The sequence below is a fragment of the Tursiops truncatus genome, chromosome 14, assembly GCF_011762595.2.
Source record: "Tursiops truncatus isolate mTurTru1 chromosome 14, mTurTru1.mat.Y, whole genome shotgun sequence".
Lineage (NCBI taxonomy): Eukaryota > Metazoa > Chordata > Mammalia > Artiodactyla > Delphinidae > Tursiops > Tursiops truncatus.
Genome location: NC_047047.1, coordinates 37107981 through 37127962, shown reverse-complemented (window position 1 = coordinate 37127962; position 19982 = coordinate 37107981). Strand labels below are relative to the sequence as shown.

The 19982-nt window shown below is 40.8% G+C and overlaps 1 protein-coding gene and 1 pseudogene across 1 annotated transcript in view; both read left to right on the top strand.

Annotated features, from left to right (window-relative positions):
- The window catches only part of B3GNT2 (UDP-GlcNAc:betaGal beta-1,3-N-acetylglucosaminyltransferase 2), an 84178-nt gene that overhangs the window by 24323 nt on the left and 39873 nt on the right, over positions 1-19982 (top strand). The window lies entirely within an intron of this gene.
- Positions 6855-14893, top strand: LOC141276331 (phosphatidylinositol N-acetylglucosaminyltransferase subunit P pseudogene; annotated as a pseudogene).

Here is a 19982-nt window from a genome sequence, read left to right as displayed (position 1 = left end):
AAGGGTTAATAATCATCAGCTGGAGTATGAGACTACTTGAAAATCCTTCTTAAGATATTTATAGTGAAATGGAAAATACAGGCGTATAAAGTGAACCTAAAACTTTGAAGACATCATATGGGAAAAGCTGAATGATGGCTTTTTAAAACAATGTTACTGGGGCTTCCCTGGTGGCGCAGTGGTTGAGAGTCCACCTCTCGATGCAGGGGACATGGGTTCGTGCCCCGGTCCGGGAGGATCCCACATGCCGCGGGGCGGCTAGGCCCGTGAGCCATGGCTGCTGAGCCTGCGCGTCCGGAGCCTGTGCTCTGCAACGGGAGAGGCCACAACAGTGAGAGGCCCGCGTACCGCAAAAAAAAAGAAAAAAAAATGTTACTGCATTTGAGTATTAAAAGTTAAGAGCATTCTTTAAAGCGAAATATAATCATTGTGGATGATAAATACTAATTTGGCCACATCTATTTTTCCTTTTAACTGATCTTAGTTCTGTTTTCCTTTTTGTTATTCTGTTTTACATAAAATATTTTAATTTTAAAATTTCTTCAAAGCTTTTTTGTCATGGGGTGGAGTATAAATAAATACTTTTTTGAAAAATCAGACCGGAATGTGGACAATAGATGTCCCCTGAGTTGAAGGTCAGGAAAGGCAGGGGTGGAAACAGGTATACTAGGAAGGATGGAAAGTCCCCTGATAGCATTATGCCTCTATGAGGTCCTGAGCACAGTTCTGTGTCATTCCAGACAAAACGGACCTTTGTCTAAAGAGTTATTTTTTTAAAGCCAAATATTTTTGGTACACCAAGGTCCTCTACTCCTTAGATAACTGAGATCCAGTAACTGTACAGTAACATGGTTTTATCCATGTTTGCAAGCTTGATACAATGAACAGAAGTTGAAGAAAATGAGAGACTTGAACTTGGATGATAATCTGGGAATCTTCCTTAACAGAATCCACTAGAAAAGGATAGGGTGCTCTCTCAGGTTGAAAATCAGTCCCATTTTGTCACAGGTGAACTTTGTTAGCTTTGTCCTATATCTTTGCAAAGCACAGGCAGAATCTGAACCCCTTTTTGGAGATCCAGAGAGTAAATGCCATTTCTTTTACCTGGAGTTTCAAACAGCCAACTTTGAGGCTCTGCTGGATCCAGGCAGTGATTTCCTTCTTTAACTCTTCCACAGAGTTGTGGAGTTTTGGGGGTTTTTTTTGCCTCTGAGCACCACAGAGATTTCCCTGACACAGTTTCCTGTGTTCACACGTAATTACTAGTGAGCCCATTACTGATGGCTCATAGGGATGACTTCGGAGGAACTGGCTTCCTCTCGTGCTCTGATCTTGCCTCTACAGTCCCTCATATGCAGGAGCTGAGTCTCCTCCACCCTCAAAGAGCCTAACTTGGAGCCAGGCATACAGACATGGCTAGTTAGTATTGGCTTAATTGTTTCAAGACGTTTATGGCTCTCTAAAAGAAAGTATGTACACATCTATTAGAATGGCTGAAGCAAAATTAGAAGTAACACCAAATGCTAGCAAGGATGCAGAAAAACTGAATCACTCATACATTGCTGATAATAATGTAAAATGGTACGGCCAGTCTGGAAAACAGTTTGGCAGTTTCTTACAAACCTAACACACACTTACCATATGACCCAGCAATTTCATTCCTTGCATATTTATCCTAGAGTAATAAAATCCTGTGCTCACACAAAAACCTATTCACGAATGTTTATAGCAGTATTATTCTTAATAGCCAAAAAGCAGAAATAACCAGATGTCCTTCAACAGCAGGTGAATGGTTAAACAAACTTTGGTACTTCTATTTATTTATTTATTGCCCACGCCTCACGGCATGCGGGATCTCAGTTCCTCGACCAGGGATCGAACCCATGCCCCCTGCAGGGGAAGCCCAGAGTCCTACCACTGGACCACTAGGGAATCCCCCAAACTTTGGTACTTTTATACCATAGAATACTGTACAGCAATAAAAAGGAATGAACTATTGATTAAAAAGCCCATCGAAAAAGATACTATATGATTCCATTTATAGAACATTCATAAAATAATAAAATTTTAGAAATGGAGGACGGATTAGTGGTTGCCTGGGATTAGGGTTGTAAGGAGAAGGAGCAGGATGAAGGTGGGTGTGGTTATGAAAGGCAACAAGAGAGCTCCTGTGGTTATGTAATTGTCCTGTATTTTGACTGGGATAGTGGATATACAAACCTATTCATGTGATTAAATTGTATGAACACATGCATGAGTACAAGTTAAATTAAAGAAATCTAAATAAAATTGGTGATTATACGAATGCCAGTATTCTGGTTGTAATAGTGTTTTGCGAGCTATTAGCATTGGGGGTAAACTGGGTAAACAGTGTACAGATCTCTCTGTATTCTTTCTTACAACTGCATGTGAATCCACACTTAATAAAATTTCAACAGCTGTTCATGATTAAAAAAAAAAACTCAGCAAACTGGAAATAGAGGGGAACTTCCTCAGTATGACAAAGAGCACCCACAAAAATCCTTGTCCTCCCCAGCAGCAGGCTTTTTTTTTTTAAGCCATTCTCATAGGTATATAGTGGTATCATGTTGTTGTAATTTGCAATTCCCTAATGACAAATAATACAGAGCATCTTTTCATATGCTTAATAATCATTTGTGGATCTTCTTTGGTGAGGTATCTGTTCAGATCTTTTGTTCATTTTTTAATTGGGTTGTTTATTATCTTATCATTGAGTTCTAAGAGTTTGTATAATTTATATACAAGTCCTGTATCAGATATATGTTTTGCAAATATTTTCTCCGTCTTTCACTTGTCTTTTCATTATTTTAATGGCGTCTCTTGCAAAGAAATTTAATTTTAATAAGGTCAAACTTATTAATGTTTCTTTCCTGGATCATGCTATTGGTGTTATATTTAAAAACTCGTTACCAGACCCAAGGTCTTGCAGATTTTCTCCATTGTTTTCTTCAAGAAGTTTTGTAGTTTTGCGTTTTACATTTAGGTCTATGGTCCATTTTGAGTTACTTTTTATCAATATATAAGGTGTAAGGTCTGTGTCTAGGTTCATTTTTTTGCATGTGGACATCCATCACCATTTGTTCAATCACCATTTATTGACAAGACTACCCTTTCTCCATTGAGTCACTTCTGCCCCTTTGCCAAAGATCAGTTGGTTATACTTGTGTGGGTCTATTTTTGGACTCTCTCTTCTGTTTCATTGATCTACATGTCTGTTTCTTCACAAGTACCATGTTGTCTTGATTATTGAAGACATACTGTAGTAAGTCTTGAAATTAGGTAGTGTGAGTCTGGAAACTTTGTTCTTTTTCTTCAGTATTGTGTTGGCTATTCTAGGTCCTTTGCCTTTACATATAAACTTTAGAATCAGCTTGTTATTATCTACAAAATAGCTTGCTGAGATTTTGATTTTGATTATATTGAATCTACAGATTAAGTTGGGAAGAATTGACATCTTAACAATATTGAGTCTTCCAATCCATGAAGATGAAATAGTTTTATTTATTTAAACCTTCTTTGCATCAGTGTTTTCTAATTTTCCCCATAGAGTCCTGCACATATTTTATTAGGCTTATTCCTAAATTTTTCATTTATTGAGTGCTATTTTTTAAATTAAATTAAATTAAATTAATTTTTTTTATTTTTGGCTGTGGTGGGTCCTCGTTGCTGCACGAGGACTTTCTCTAGTTGCGGCGAGCGGGGGCTTCTCACTGCGGTGGTTTCTCTTGTTGCGGAGCATGGGCTCTAGGCACACGGGCTTCAGTAGTTGTGGCATGTGGGCTCAGTAGCTGTGGCGCACAGGCTTAGTTGCTCCACAGCATATGGGATCTTCCCGGACCAGGGATCAAACCTGTGTCCCCTGCATTGGCAGGTGGATTCTTAACCACCGTGCCACCAGGGAAGTCCCTATTGAATACTATTTTAAGTGGAATTGCTTTTTGAAATTTTAGATTCTAATAGTTCATTGTTATTATATAGGAAAGTAATTGACTTTTGTGTATTAACATTGTATCCTGAGACTTTGCTATACTCACTTTTTAGTTCCAGGAGGGTTTCTTGTCAATTCTTTGGGATTTTCATGTCATCTGTGAATAGAGTTGTGTTTCTTCCTTTCTAATCTATATAGCGTTTATTTCCTTTTTTTGCCTTAAAGCACTAGCTAGGAATTCCAGTACAATGTTGAATAAGAGTGGTGTGAGAGGACATCGTTGCCTTGCTCCTTATAATAGGGGAAAGCATCCAGTTTCTCACAACTAAGTATGATGTTAGAGCTGAACAGATACCTCACCAAAGAAGATCTATAAATGGTTAACAAGCATATGAAGAGATGCTCAGTATCATTTGTCATTAGGGAATCGCAGATTACAACAATGTGATACCACTATATACCTATGAGAATGGCTCAAAAAAAAAAAACCGCTGGAGAGGACAAGGAGCAACAAGAACTCTCATTCATTGCTGTTGGAAATCCAAAGTGGTAGAGCCACTTTGGAAACAGTTTAGTAGTTTCTTACAAAACTAAACGTAATCTTACCATATAATCCAGCAATCATGCTCCTGATTTGAAAACTGATGTCCCAACTGGCAACACAAAAACCTGCATGTGAATGTGTATAACAACTTGATTCATAATCTTCATCAATAGGTGAACGACTAAACAAAGTATACATCCATACAGTAGAATGTTATACAGCAGTAAAAAGAAGCTGTTCAAGACATGGATGAATCTTAAATGCATACCACTAAGTGAAGGAAGCCAGTCTGAAAAAAAACAACAGATGTCTGAGTCCAATTACAAGACATTCTATAGAGATGGTGAGCAAACTATAGAGATGGTGAGCAGATAAGTGGCTGCCAGGGGTTCAGGGTTGGAGAGACTTGAAAAGGTGAAACCCAGGGGATTTTTTTAGGGCAATGAAACTATTCTGTATGATACTGTAATGGTGAATACAGCATTAAGCATTTTTCAAAGCCATTGAGCTTTGCATTACAAAGAAAAAATCTTGATGTACGCAAATTAAAAGAAGTAATTTAAAGGGTCAGAGATCCCATGATGGAATACAAGATGTGACTAAAGAATATAAATATATTCCAAATGTGTGAAACAACCTCACTGAAATAGGAAGGGAAATAACATGCTGACCTAAGTACTTTGGAAATGAGAGGAGTCTATATGACTAAAAGCAAAAAGAATTGTATATAAGTACCATTTTCCATGGGGGTGTGGGTTAGGAATTCTGAAACTACTATACATGTATATTGGAATTGAAGAATTAAATAAATGAATGATGGGTGATGGGAGCAAGGTTGTTAGAGTGGGAGGTTATAGATAAGCAAGCGGAAGAAGCTAGAATAATACATGTCCTAATGGATTAGAGTTGGAAATATCAGTATGAACGCATGTTTAGCTTAATATAGGTACAAGTGGTTACAAATAGAAATATTTAAGACGTGTATATATATATGGGTTAGTATACACATCTATGTTTATTTGTTCTGTCAACTGAGAGCACCTAAAAGATATGACACCCCAGTAACAATGAACACACCTAGAGCCCAGATCTTGGTTTCTAATACCATTCTCCAACAAAAGGAACCAAGGCTCCTTGGAGAAAAAGCTGATTCTAGGAATGGGGCAGGCTAGCTACAATTTGAGCCTAGAACATTTTGTAGTGCCAGGAAGTTAAAAAAAAATGTTCACAAAAACAAAAATCAAAAACCCCTACAGTGATGGTCATGTGTCAAAGGGATATCAGAGCCAATGGAATAGAGCTCTTAATGGCCAAAGCTGGAACAATTTGAGCAACAAAATTAATAAAGTAGTATTGTATTGTAACTCTAAGTATAAAATTCATGATTCCATACTGGTATAAATAAATGACTGAATAAATAAGTAAATTGGGGAGACTAGATATATCTCTCATGCAAGTAATTGATGTAGATATTCTGCCCTTAAGAGGATGGAACATTATTTTCCACTCCTTAAATGTGGGTTGTATGTGGTGACTTTCTTCCAAAGAGTACAGTATGGAAAGAGAGAGGAAAAAAAGAGTAAGTTTACAGTAGAGAAGCCTGACAAACACTATCAGCCAGGTGATCAAGGGTAACATCAGCAGTGATGTCATATTGTTAATATGTTCCCTTGATATGATGTGATGAGGATGGCACTTTACCTCTGTGGTCGTCCTCCCCAAAACACATTACCCCAGTCTAACCGTGAGAAAAACGTCAGACAAATCACAACTGACAGATATTCTACAAAATATTAGACCAGGACCCCTCAAAACTCTTAAGGGTCATAAAAAAAAAACACCAAAAAAAAACACCAAGAAAAGTCCAAGAAACAGTCACAGCCAAGAGGAGCTAAGGAGATATAACTGCGAATGTAGTATTGTATCCTGGATGGGATCTTGATGCAGAAAAAAGACATTAAGGGAAAACTGAGGAAATCTCAAGTAGTAGCTTTAGTTAACAAGAATGTATCAAGATTGACCCATTAATTGTGAAATGCTAATGATAAGGGAAACAGGATGTGGAGTATATGAGAACTTTCTGTACTATCTTTACAATAATTCTGTAAATCTAAAACTGTTCTAAGAACCTAGGGGCAGGACAGGAATAAAGACGCAGACATAGAGAATGGACTTGAGGACACGGGGAGGGGAAAGGGTAAGCTGGGACAAAGTGAGAGAGTGGCATGGACTTATATATACTACCAAATGTAAAATAGCTAGTGGGAAGCAGCCACATAGCACAGGGAGATCAGTTCGGTGCTTTGTGACCACCTAGAGGGGTGGGATAGGGAGGGTGGGAGGGAGATGCAAGAGGAAGGGGATATGGGCATATATGTATACATATAGCTGATTCACTTTGTTATACAGCAGAAACTAACACAACATTGTAAAGCAATTATACTGCAATTAAGATGTTTAAAAAAATAAGATAAAAAAGAAAAATAAAACTGTTCTAAAAAAAAATTATTTTGAAATAAAAGGAATGGGCGTGGTCCCTGTGCCGCCTGAAGGGGGTCCCACTGCACCTGTGCCCAGGCTGGGGGCACCATCGCCCCTTGGTCTTTCCTTCAATTTTTCCTCTCTACCCATCTCCCTCTGCTGTGCTTGTTTGTGCAGAGGGCTCAGTTCTGAGACTGTCTAAAGCCATTGGGAAAATGGTGGAAAATTCACCATCATCATTGCCAGAAAAAGCGATTTATGCCTTTGTTCTTAAGCTCCCAGTTTGGCTTCACACTCCATCTCCTGTGGGTCTTTATTCCTGAATCTTGGCTTAACTCCTCAGGCTTAAGCTTTTGGCCTCAAAAATATTGGACAGTTACATTATCTGTCCACCTCCTATTTCTTTTTTTTTCTGTCCATCTCCTATTTCTATAGTAAGTGGCTACAATAACCAGCTATGTACTCTTATTTGGAGTTCATACAGTCACAGATAACTATGCTAAAAATCAACAGAAGAAATACCGAGAGAAGTCATCCCAGATATTCCTCTTGGTGAAGTAAATCAAGTGTTCTTTCTTGCAGCCAAAGAACTTTATACCCCAAACTGAGTTATATGTAGACTTAGTAACACAAAGCATTTATGTTTTTGAAATAGTAATTTTGACCACAATTATCTTACCTCTTCTCTTATTAATACCCAGTATTCAGATGTTAAAAAGAAGTAAGTTGAACTTCTTTTAGATTAAGTTCTATTAATAATGTAAATGTTCTTAAATATTAGTTATTATGAATAGAATAAGTAAAATACTGCATTACCAAAAAATTTAAAAATAAATAAAAGGAGTGAACTATTGATACACACAACAACTTGGATGGATCTCAAATTATGTTGAGTGAAAAAAGTCAAACACAAAATATTACATTTGTATAACACTTTGACGTATAGCAATTTATATTAAAAATTTTAAATAACAAAATTACAGAGATAAGAATAGATTAGTGTTTGCTAGGGGTTAGAGATAGAGAAGGAGGGCATGAGTACAAACAAAGCAGGAAGGATCCTTTTGATGATGAAACAATTCTGTGTCTTGACTGTGGTGGTGGTTACATGAACATACACGTGATAAAATTGCATAGAACTACATGCACACACATGCACACACATACACACAAGGGCATGTAAAGCTGGTGAAATTGGAATAAGCTTTGTGGATTGTACTAAAGTCATCTGCCTGGTTGTAATATGGTACTATGGTTATGCAAGATGTTACCATTGGGGTAAATGAGTAAAGAGTAAATGAGTAAAGGGTAAATGGAATCTCTCATTACATTTTTAAAGGCATTAGCTATTGCTTTTACTCATTCTTTTTAAAAAATTGACATATAATTTTTATGCCATAAAATTCACGCTTTAAAGCTTATAATTCTGTCATTTTTAGTATATTCACAGTTATGCAGCTATCACCATTAATTCCAGAACATTTTCATCCCTCCAGAAGAAACCCTGTATGCATTAGTAGTCGCTCCCCATTCTCCCCTCCCCCTTCCTCTAGAAACTGTTAACCTACTTTCTGTATCTGTGGATTTGCCTATTCTTGATATTTCATATAAGTGGAATCATACAATATGTGTTCTTTTGTGTCTGGCTTTTTTCATCTAGCATGTTTTCAAGATTCATGCAACTTGTAGCATGTATCAGTACTTTGTGCCTTTCTGTGGTTGAATATTATTCCATGATATAGATATGCCACATTTTGTTTATTCATTCGTAATTGATAGACATCTAGATTGTTTCTACTTTTTGACTGTTATGAATAATGCTGCTAAGAATATTTATGTGCAAAGGTTTGAAAGTGGGTTTTCAATTTTCTTGGGGACATACCTACAAGCGGAATTTTGGGGCCATGTGGTAACTCTATGTTTAATTTTTTGAAGGACTGAAACAGTTTTCCAAGATGCTTTCCAAGATGCTGTGCCATTTTACATTCCCACCATCAGTGTATGAAAGTTCCAATTTCTCCACATCCTCACTAACACATGTTATTGTCTGTCTTTTTTTTTTTTTGAAATTTTTTTGATGTGCATCATTTTTAAAGTCTTCATTGAATGTTACAATATTGCTTCTGTCCTACCTTCTGGTTTTTTGGGTTTTAGCCGGGAGGCATGTGGGATCCCAGCCCCCCGACCAAGGGATCGAACCCACGACCCCTGCATTGGAAGTCGAAGTCTCAACCACTGGACTGCCAGGGAAGTCCCTGTCTTTTTTTTTTAATTTATTTATTTTATTTTATTTTTGGCTGCGTTGGGTCTTTGCTTCTGCTCACGGGCTCTTATCTGGTTGTGGCCAGTAGGGGCCACCCCTCGCCGCAGTGTGCAGGCCTCTCACTGCGGTGGTCTCTCCTGTTGTGGAGCACAGGCTCCAGGCACATGGGCCTCAGCAGTTGTGGCACACGGGCTCGGCAGTCATGGCTCGTGGGCTCCTGATCGCAGCCCCAGTAGCTGTGGCGCACGGGCACAGCACTCTGCGGCACGTGGGATCTTCCCAGACTAGGGCCCGAACCCGTGTCACCTGCACTGGCAGGTGGATTCTCAACCACTGCGCCACCAGGGAAGCCCTGTCTGTCTTTTTGATTATTGCCATAGAAGTGGGTGTAAAGTGATATCTTATCGTGGTTTCGATTTTCTATTTCTTATGGACTCAGTTTTAGTAGCTTTTGCCTTTCCAGGAATTTGTCTGTTTCATCTCTGTTATCTAATTTGTTGGCATATAATTATTCATAGTTTTCCCTATAGCCCTTTTTATTTTAAGGTTGATAGTCATGTTCTCTCTTTCATTGCTGATTTTACTCATTTGAGTCTTTTCTCCTTTTATCTTTTTCAGTCTAGCTAAAAGCTTGTCAATTTTGTTGATCTTTACAAAGAAACAACTTTTGGTTTTATTGATTTTCTCTATTGTTTTTCTAGTCTCTATTTCATTTATTTCCTTTCTAATCTTTTTTTCCTCCCTTCCTTTACTTGCTTTGGTTCTAGTTTGCTCTTCTTTTCCTACTTCAGGTGAAAAGTTAGGTTATTGATTTAAGATTTTTCTTTCTTTTTAAATATAGGCATTTATAGCTTCTCTTTATATTCTTTTGCAACTTCATGTGAATCTATAATTATTTCAAGTTTTTATTTTAAATAAAAACATTTTAAAAAGTATGTACTTATGCTATGCCAGGGGAGCTGTGTGTAGTGATGGCTCAGTCATTGCACATACCCTCAAGGAGCTCAGTCTAGTGGAGAAAGATAGATACAGAGTGATTTGAAAGATGAGGAGATGGCTGCAGAGAGGAAAAAATACTGAAGGATGTCCAGGGAAGCCATGAAGGCACAATTGAGGGCTTCCATGAATTGAAGAGTGATGCTTTCATCATGGGAGTTCCATACTCAGAGAGACCAGTCCCTAAGGAGGTTGAGATTTCTGAGATTTTTAGGGACCACAGCTAAAGCCATTTGGGACAGGGATGGAACCACACTCTGATTAAGGCTAATGTTCCTAGCTGAGGTCTCTTCTCTGCAGCTCAAATGCTCAAAGATATCCCCATCTCCTACCAAGTCACTCAGAATGTTCAATATATGCAGATTGACTGCCTCTGAAGGATAGCAAGAATGATGTTTGAACAGGAAGGAAAGGCTAGAAAATTCGTTGGAGTTGCTAATATTTTTTAAAATTTCTTTTAAGTTTAATTTTGAAATAATTCCAGACTTACCAGAAAGTTGCAAAAATAGTACAAAGAACTCCGAATACTCTTCACCCAACTTTCCCAACTCTCCCAAACGTTAACAGCTTGCACTGAATTGCTAACACTTTTTTTTTTTTTTTTTTTTTTTTTTTACGGTACGCGGGCCTCTCACTGCTGTGGCCTCTCCCATTGCGGAGAACAGGCTCCGGTCGCGCAGGCTCAGCGGCCATGGCTCTCGGGCCCAGCCGCTCCGCGGCATGTGGGACCTTCCCTAACCGGGGCACGAACCTGTGTCCCCTGCATCGGCAGGCGGACTCTCAACCACTGCGCCACCAGGGAAGCCCGCTAACACTTTTTAATATTTATTAAAAAAATTTTTTTTGGACTAAGTAACATTATTTTAGTTTATAAAGCAAAACAATATAAAGAGGTACACAGGTGAAAACTCTTGTTTTCGCCTCCGCCCTTCTACCTCATCATTCTCTCCCCTTACAAACACTCGTAATCATCTGGTTTTTTCTGGCTGCACCATGCAGCTTGTTGGATCTTAGTTCCCCCATCAGGGATTGAACCCAGGCCCTCAGCAGTGAAAGCGTGGAGTTCCAACCACTCGGCCACCAGGGAATGCCCATCCATATATTTTTCTTTATGCAAAAATAAACAAAATATTTTTATACCTCCCCTTCTTCTCTTTCCCACCCAAAAAACTGTTCTGGACCTCACATTTATCATTTGACAATAGAGCTTAGAAAGATTTCCCAGCCAGAACATAGTAATGCTTTTTTTTTTTTTTAAATTTAAAAAAGACTTGAGGGACTTCCCTCATGGCGCAGTGGTTAAGAATCCGCCTGCCAATGCAGGGGACATGGGTTCAAGCCCTGGTCCAGGAAGATCCCACATGCCGTGGAGCAACCAAGCCCATGTGCCACAACTACTGAGTCCACGTGCCACAACTACTGAAGCCCACTCGTCTAGAGCCGGTGCTCTGCAACAAGAGAAGCCACCACAATGAGAAGCCCTCTCACGGCAGCGAAGAGTAGCCCCCACTCACCACAACTAGAGAAAGCCCGCGCGCAGCAACAAAGACCCAACGCAGCCAAAAGTAAATAAATAAATATTTTAAAAAAAAAAGACTTCGGTATTTATCCCATTAGTATTTACGCCATCTCTGCCCCACCGTCCTCCAGCATCGCTTTAGACATAGCTCATGCTTCCTCACTCTCTTTCCTGTCTAACCTCTATTGTTTAAATCCCCAATTCCCCAAGCATAGTTCATTCTCTGTGCTGACAAGCTCAGAGCTTTTACAGACCCCAGCCAGTATGACTGGAGCAAAGCCACGAACCCCCTGTGCCATCAGGACCATAGGGACACATTCAGAAGGGACAGCAACAGGATGATGATTGCCTTAGCATGAGCAATGCCCCAAAGAGATCACTCTGGGCCAAGAATAAAAGATGATATGGAACAAGGCCTTGTTGCCAAGCAACCCCAGAGGGGATGAAATTAACGCAGTCTGTTTTTCATGTAACTGCATCTCAGATGAAAGCTGAGGCCAGAGTTGATCCCATGCAAAATTAATAATTACTGTGTGATTCTTTCTTTTAAATGGCTGCTGCCAAAAGGCTGAGAACTGAAGAAACCAGTCCTTTTTTAAAAGGGGTGAGGGGGAGGGAAAAAAAAACAGAACAAGTAAATTCAGATGCTGTGTTTTTCCATTTGAGTCTTAGGTAGGAAATCAGGCATTTCTATCTTAGACTGCTGTTGAATCTGCCTGGTGGGAAACCTGCATTAATAGTAGATCCCAAGTTGACAAGATAATATGCACCAGAGAGCTGTGGAAAGATTTTTTTTAGAGGCGAGAGAAAGCTTCAGATCACTTGAGACCCTTTTAATCTCCTTTTCAGAAAATTTAAAATGTACTTTTCCCTATTAGTATGTTCAGAGAGGATAAATTACCATAAAAATAAAATATCCCTACTGCTTCCACCCACTCTCCCTAACTCCACACTAAAGGCTGAAGGAAGAGCACAGCTTGATATGCTTAGTAACTCTTGCTTTTTGAGAGCTTATCAATATTAAAAAGACATAAATGACATAGAAAAGAAGATTCCACCCCCACTCAACTTCTGCTGCATTAATTTGGGTAAATTAAATGTGTGGTTAGAGCAGAGCAATGGCCTTCTTACCAAAAGAACCTTTTTGATTATTATTTTGTGGTTGTACAATAAAACATAACTCAAAAAAAGAATTTTTAGCTAAAGAAACTAATTTTATCAGAGAAGGAAAACTTTCTTCCTGAATGGGAGGTCTGACCCTAACTTCATGCTGGGAAGGTAGGAACCAAATTAGGTGTCTTCCTCACTGTGTATGCAGTATATTTATTATTAGCATTGAGGCAGGACACTCTGTTGCTTCCCTTCTGCCACCCACCCCCTCACCTCAAACTGGTCCAGTTTGGGCAAATACCCTCCCAACCAGCTTGCCTCTGTGAAGCAATGAGTGTTTGCTGATAGAGCTGAGCAGAATGTACTAGAACATGGAGAAAACCAGATAGCAAAAAGCATATACACTTGATTTTTGGAACCTCTGTCATTTGCGGTCTCAGCAGGAAACAGATGCTACATTCAAACTGTGTGCTTTGAGGAGCATTTAATAAAGGCATTATTTACAAGAGTTGGTGGGGGAACCATAAAGGATTGATGTTTTCTTGGGCAGGTAACATTGGATTGGGAGTCATTATATGTCTAAGGCCTGAAGAAGTGAGAGAATTGGGAGGCAGAGGGGTAGTATGGAGGGGGCCTCCTTGTAAGAATGTAGTCTTCATGGGGGCATGTATACCCTGGTATCACTTGCCTCCTTGTCTCTGATCTCTGGCTAGGGTTCCCCATTTAGCTGAACCCCACTGGAAGTCAGGGGATAAGGAAGCCTTTGAATGTAGTCAGTGTAGGTGAGCCTCCCAGGCATGGAGCATCGGGGCGAGAGATTGTGACACACGAAAGACAGCCAATGCTAAACCTCCATTAACCTCTCTGGTTCCCAGTCTATTCAGTCATTCATTCAGCCAGCATTACTGATCACCAACTGTGCAGGCACTGTGCCAGGAGATACAGCAGCAAACAAGGCAGCCCTCCTGGAGCTTACAATCCCTGTGGCTGTGTCAGCTGGGTGAGGCTCAAACTACAGCTCGACTGAAGGTTTAAGATCACACAAGCCCTCCACCTCCTAGCATGGTGATCGCATGACTTCTCTTACTCCTCTTCCCTCTTGGTCAGGAATAGAATTTCTCTTGTTACTATAAGTAGTGGTGGCAATGGGGGTGTGTATGTGTAGGTGTGTGTGCTAAGGCATGAAAGCTACATACACAGAGGAGCCCAGAAAAAAGAAAACAGTTGGACATTAGGAAAGGCAGGAACAGTGGTAAAGCCAAGTCAAAGGCTCTTCACTCCAGGGCATGGCCTTTAAGGACCCAGCTTCTACCTAAGCATATGCGCTCTGCTTCCTCCACATATACCCAGCTCCCATAGGTTTTGCCATTTTTCCATGCCAGTCCACTCAAGGCCACTACATTTCCTATTGGGGGTGGCATGCGGGGTAGGCCCCTGGTCCTGGACAATCAGTGGCCATTCCTGGACATAGAACAGCTTGGTGCTATTTCTCTGAGCAGGGGGCTCTGGATAAGGGAGGATCCCCCTTTGTAGGAGACATTGGGTGTGGCAGAGCCCACAGCTGACATGCTCAGGGCCCCTTACTACCACACGATAAGCTCCTGGAGGTCAGAGGTCAGGGACCTGGTCTTACATTGGTTTTCCAGTAGCAAAGACATTGTTTCTTTTAAGTCAGCCACTTAGTCAATATTTACTGAATCAGACTGGGCAAATAACCCTTAAGTTACAATTGGATACCTCAACCACATCCGTTCTTGGGGATCTTTTAACACACAAAGACATTTGACATTTGTTGAGAAGGACTTTGCTGATCCACAGACAGAGAAGATGACCTGTGTTTGGCTGATGAAGAGACATGCTGGCAGAGCATGCATCCTATTGGGAACAATGGCTCCCTTTCTCCTGAAATGCCTCCCAGCTGTGTGTGGCCAAGCCAGGGCTAGGCTCAGATCCTTGCACTAAGGAGTGTCTCACATTAGCAGGAGAGCAAGTGAGGCACTGCCTTCCTGCTATGGTAACCCTCTTATTTCGTTTCAGTGATACAAGTTATTGACATTGTGCAGAGAGACTGACACCATCGATTCTTCCCAGAGCGAAGTTGGCCTTTCTGATGATAAGCATAGGACTTCAAAGCTATGTATCATGGAGGTGTTTTCTTCCTGGGTGGATTCGAGGAGTAGAATTCCTTTGGCTGAAAAATGGGGGTATGAACCATAGTAAAAGCTGCTAGCAGAAACGTCTGTGGGCTCTCCTTACATTTCTGGCCTAGAATCTCTGAGGCAGAAAACAACTGTTCTCCTTGCAGGAACAGCTGGCCTGTTCTGCAGGACACAGCTTTCCAGACCAAACTCTCAAGTCCTTGGGAGACCTGCTTATCCGGAGATTAAGCTAGACAACAACTTGAGAGTTATCCATGAACAGCAGGATCTGACCCTTGGGGCAGAGGAAGGTTTTAATTAACTTCATCTGAGAAGTTTCCAAGGCCTTTCCAGCTGTTTTGGAATGTTGTGTTCCAGGCTTTAGAGGTTAAAACTTCCCTTTCTGGCATCCAAAAGTGACTTTTGGAAGCAAAATAAGAATAGCTTTTAGACCCCAATATCATAGTACATCAGCCAAGCCTGGATCTTGCCACTAAATGGGGAGAAACTGTCTCTGGGGTTTCCTTAGGGACAGAATGGCATGTTTGACCTTAGACATGAGGACTTGGCAGTCTTGGAACAGACTCTGCTAAGGTCTGGGTCTTCTCCCAATATCTGTGACTCTGAGGGGCAGCTGGCAAAATTAATGGCCAGCCAGGCAGTGTTGAATTCCAAGAGAAGAGAAATGTTGGCCCATCAGTACCCTGAGGCCTGGTTTTCCTGACATCTTGAAGGAGAGGGTACCTGTTGGGACTGGTGGATCCAAAAAAGTCAAGGAAAATGTTATGGGATTTTTTTTTTTCTACCTAAAAGGATGTGCTGCATCTTTTCATGAGTGGACATCTGATTCTTTCATTCAGGGGGTGTTGATTGAACCCCTTTTGCCCATCAGGTACTGTCAGTGCTGGTGGTTGAAGGACAGAGCAGTAAACAGTCACACGTTTTAAGGGCAAGGACCATGTTTCATCCTCCTCGGTCTTGCTTATAACAGACATTCACATAGTATTTCACTGAACTGGTTCCCCCAAAGTCACAGCTTCTCCCATTCTCCAGTGTCCATTTTCTTTCCCTTTCCCCCCTTTAACTGATCTCCTATCTCACCAAGTCAAGAAAATACATTCATAGTCTTCCCTATGCAAGTTGCTGACTTGCACAACAGTTCACCTTACAAACCAAACCAGAAGAGAAAAAGAGGGAAAGGAAAGTAAAATTGGTTTCCCTTGAGCCTTGCCTGGTTTTCATCTGGCACAACCTGATTCTAAGAGGTTGCTGGTCACACTGGCAAAAAGTCTGTTTCACCCTAACTCTTTCTCCCCACTGCCTACTCTCTCATTTAAAAAAAAGTTGTTTTTTTTTTAATGAATGTTTTCTGATTATGAAAGTAATAAATACCATTTGGAAAAGAGAATAAACTCTTCTACACACCCAATACATTTAAAAAATGATTTTCCAGGGTGAATTTCTGAAGCCATGCTTGGCTCTTCCCTCCCAGAGTTTTCTGGAAGAGGCAGATGAGTAAATCCCTCCATCTCTGGCCTTTGAATCCATCATGGTACCTGTTGCCCATTGAGAGTGCTTTAGCCCCAGTGCCTGTGATTTTATGCAGATGATCATAGCTGCCCAGATGTTCATTTTACCCAGATTTTTACTAGTAAAAGTGTGGGAAGACAGGCAGGAAATGGAAAGAGGGGCCCAGAGGTGAGATTTTATGTTTATAGTGGAATTAGCACTGGACTGGGGCTGAGCCCTCAGTTTGAATCCAGGCTTTGCGGGTAACTAGCTATTTCCTTAAGAGAGTCTCTCAGCCTCTCTGAGTGTTTATCATTTGTAAAATAATAGTTGATTTGGTTATCGCTAAGGTTCTATAAATTGCCCTGACCCATAGTTTAAGAATAAACGTTTATTTGGTTAATCTACTTTCTCTTTCCACCATGGTTCTCACTCCTTTCATTTCAAAGACCTACCAATTTTACTGTTTCCTGCTACCCAGCCCCACCGCTCTTCCATGTAGTAAGGAGCGAAATGTTCTCCTTTCCAGCTCTTCATGTCAGTGAGCAAACTCATCTCACTTCTTAGTCATTTCCATTCTCTTTCTCTATGCTCTTTCTGTTGTGTTCCCAGCCTTTTATCCCAAATGAGACCTCACAAAAGCAGGTTTGCCCCTCTGATCAAGGGCTTTAATTGATACATTCAATTAATTAACAAGTCTTTAATGTGCACCTACAATAAACAAAGCAGAATTCAGCACTCTTAAAAACATAAAATACGTTTAGGATGTGTTCTTAGCCTCCTAGGAGACAAGACCTCTAAGGCTGCAAACCCCCTTGCTACCTTCTGGTCCTCCACTGACTTCCATGCAGCCAACACTGATAACCATCTGTCACGCTGAAACCTTCTCTTCCCTGGGCTGCTGCATCTCCACACCCTGTTTTCCACCTTCTGTTACTGAACGCAGGTGCGGCTGCTGGCTGCTCAAAAGCCAATACTCAAGAGAAGAGTGTTGGTTGGAAAAGGAAAGATGGTTTATTCAGGAGGCTGGCAACCTATGGAGAAGGCGGACTCATGACCCAGAACCAACTCTCAAGATTCTGCTTGGCCATGAAAGTTTTTAAAGGGAAAAAAGGGAAGCTAGTCTCACTTAATCATTTGGGGAGGGGGTCACTGTCTTCGTCATCTTTCACCGGGTGCAGACTTGCTGACTCCTTGTGATCTTTCTTTAGATGCTATCTTGTTCACACACTTGGCTCGCAGGATTACCGAAGGGGAAGCTGGGGAAAAGATCTAGTCATCCATTAATTACTTATTGTTCATTTCTACTTCTTTAATTTAAGAAAAGAATCTACATGTTAAGCCAGGCATTGTGTGATCAGGGACTTGCAAAAGCTATCCAATTAGTGAAGCATGGGGCACAAGCTACAGGGGTTAGGTTAACTATTGCCTAGTAATCTCACATCTGTAATTAAGTTTTTAAAGTTTGAGGGAAACAGAAATGGATTAAAAAAAAGGGCAAAAGAGCTGATTCCATTTCCTCTCTCACTTCTTCCTGGCTTTCTGATCCTCCCTCAGGCCCATTCACTAAATTTGGTCCTCGGCCCTCTTCTCTTCTCAGTCTCTTTTCATTCCCTGGACCATGTCAACCATTCCCATGACTTCAGATACCATCTATATGCTGATAATTCCCTGAAATATATATCTTCATTCAGATATATTAATATGCCTGGAGCAGCACCTGTGATCAAACACATTAACATATTTATAGTGAAATATGGGATAAATGAAAACTATAACTACCCCCCCATAAATTCCAATCAGGTTTTACTGCCAAAATAACCAAGTTAGTTATAGTGCCACTATGAAAAAAAGTTTTCATTTTCCAGAGACTTATGGACTTCAGAATTGCAGAGATTATGGACCTGTATGAAGAGGCGTGGCCTTTGTTAGTCCAGAGGGGGAAAAAGGATAACAAAAACTTCTCTGCATTTCCCTTTCCACAGAACAATGAGTATCCACAAGACTTGAGGTCTCTCCTGCTGGAATGAGAGTGACCAGAAACTTGTAAACAGTTTTTCTTGTTAAAAGTAATAATAAGATAATAAAGTCCTATCGTATCTGGCTTCTGACTACAACAATGGCATTATTAGATTCAAGTCCCTTACTCTACCTAGAATTTCTCACTTAGCTGAAATGCTTGGGGTTTCTGTAACACATAGTCTCTGTACTTCCTGAATACACACACAAACACTCCTGTGTATAGCTTTAATTCTTGGGCATTCAACTAGATACATAACAATTAACAAAGTAAACTATCCAGCTCTTTCAATGACAACTGTTTTCATACCCTAGCTTAACACTTCTCTGTGAGTTGGCTCTACAGCCTGATTAGTAACAGACCTAGAGAATGTTCAAGAGGCTAGGGGTGGGGGGACAGGGCAGCATGGAGAGGCTGGATAAAATGTTATTTTAGTATTTTCAGTGAGACAGAGAAAAAATTCATGCAAATATCTCTACTCCCACCCCACCCCCCCTTTTTGTTTTATAAAGCCTTTCTTTGTCCAAATCTCAATTTTTGGATTAGACCCTTGTTGACTGTGTCTGCTTAAGTCCTAGATAAAGGCTTATTTGTTTGACCTGTCGTATCCGTAATTGGTCTAACTGCTCGTTTTGATTTTCCCATTGTGTAGACTGTGCTAGGAAGCTTGGCAGGAAGCACACTATAGAAATGTGGAACTGAACAGCTTAATGTGTGTAATTTGGGAAGTTCAGCAGATGCCAGAGCTTAGCAGGCTCCTGGCTTGTTCAAGACTGTTCCTGTGGATTTTCATTCTTGTGGGCATCACGTTTCTTAAGTCTGAGGGTTTGGGTCCCACCCAAACTCAGTCCACATAGCCATCTCCCAGCTGTCCCACTTTTAAAAGCCAGGATGGTAGCTGACACTTGGAGGCTCTCCTGTCATCTCTTCCTAAGGAAGTGGAAGGGTAATGAGGTAATTGGGTTCCAGAGATGGTTCCGGTAAAGGCTGACATATAATGCTTTCTCTAGACATGAGTGTGGACTCCTAGTTGGTTTCTAGGAGATCTGAGGGATTGCCCATGCAACATCCATCACTCCTACAGTGGATGACATGTTGAGCCACCCAGATCCCCCCTCCAAGACTGAAGCACTCATTTCCCCATCTCCTGGGAAGGTTGACAGCCGCAGTCATCAGCTGAGTCCCTCTCTGAGATTTTTCCTCAGCCGAAAAGAGCCGCCTTGCCCCAGGTAATGCTCCCTTCCCAGGGGCAGCCCACATCTAATGTCTGATTGATACAGGAGTAAAAAGACCTAGCTCTCTCACCTCAATTTGGGACAACTCTGAGCCAGCCCAGCACCAGAGCTCCCTGAAAGATCAGCTAAGGTTTTTACTGTGATTTCATTGCAGCTCAACTTCTCCCTTTGTCCACTCCTGCTTACTTCACTTCTTTCAGGTGTTGATGCTGAGAGTA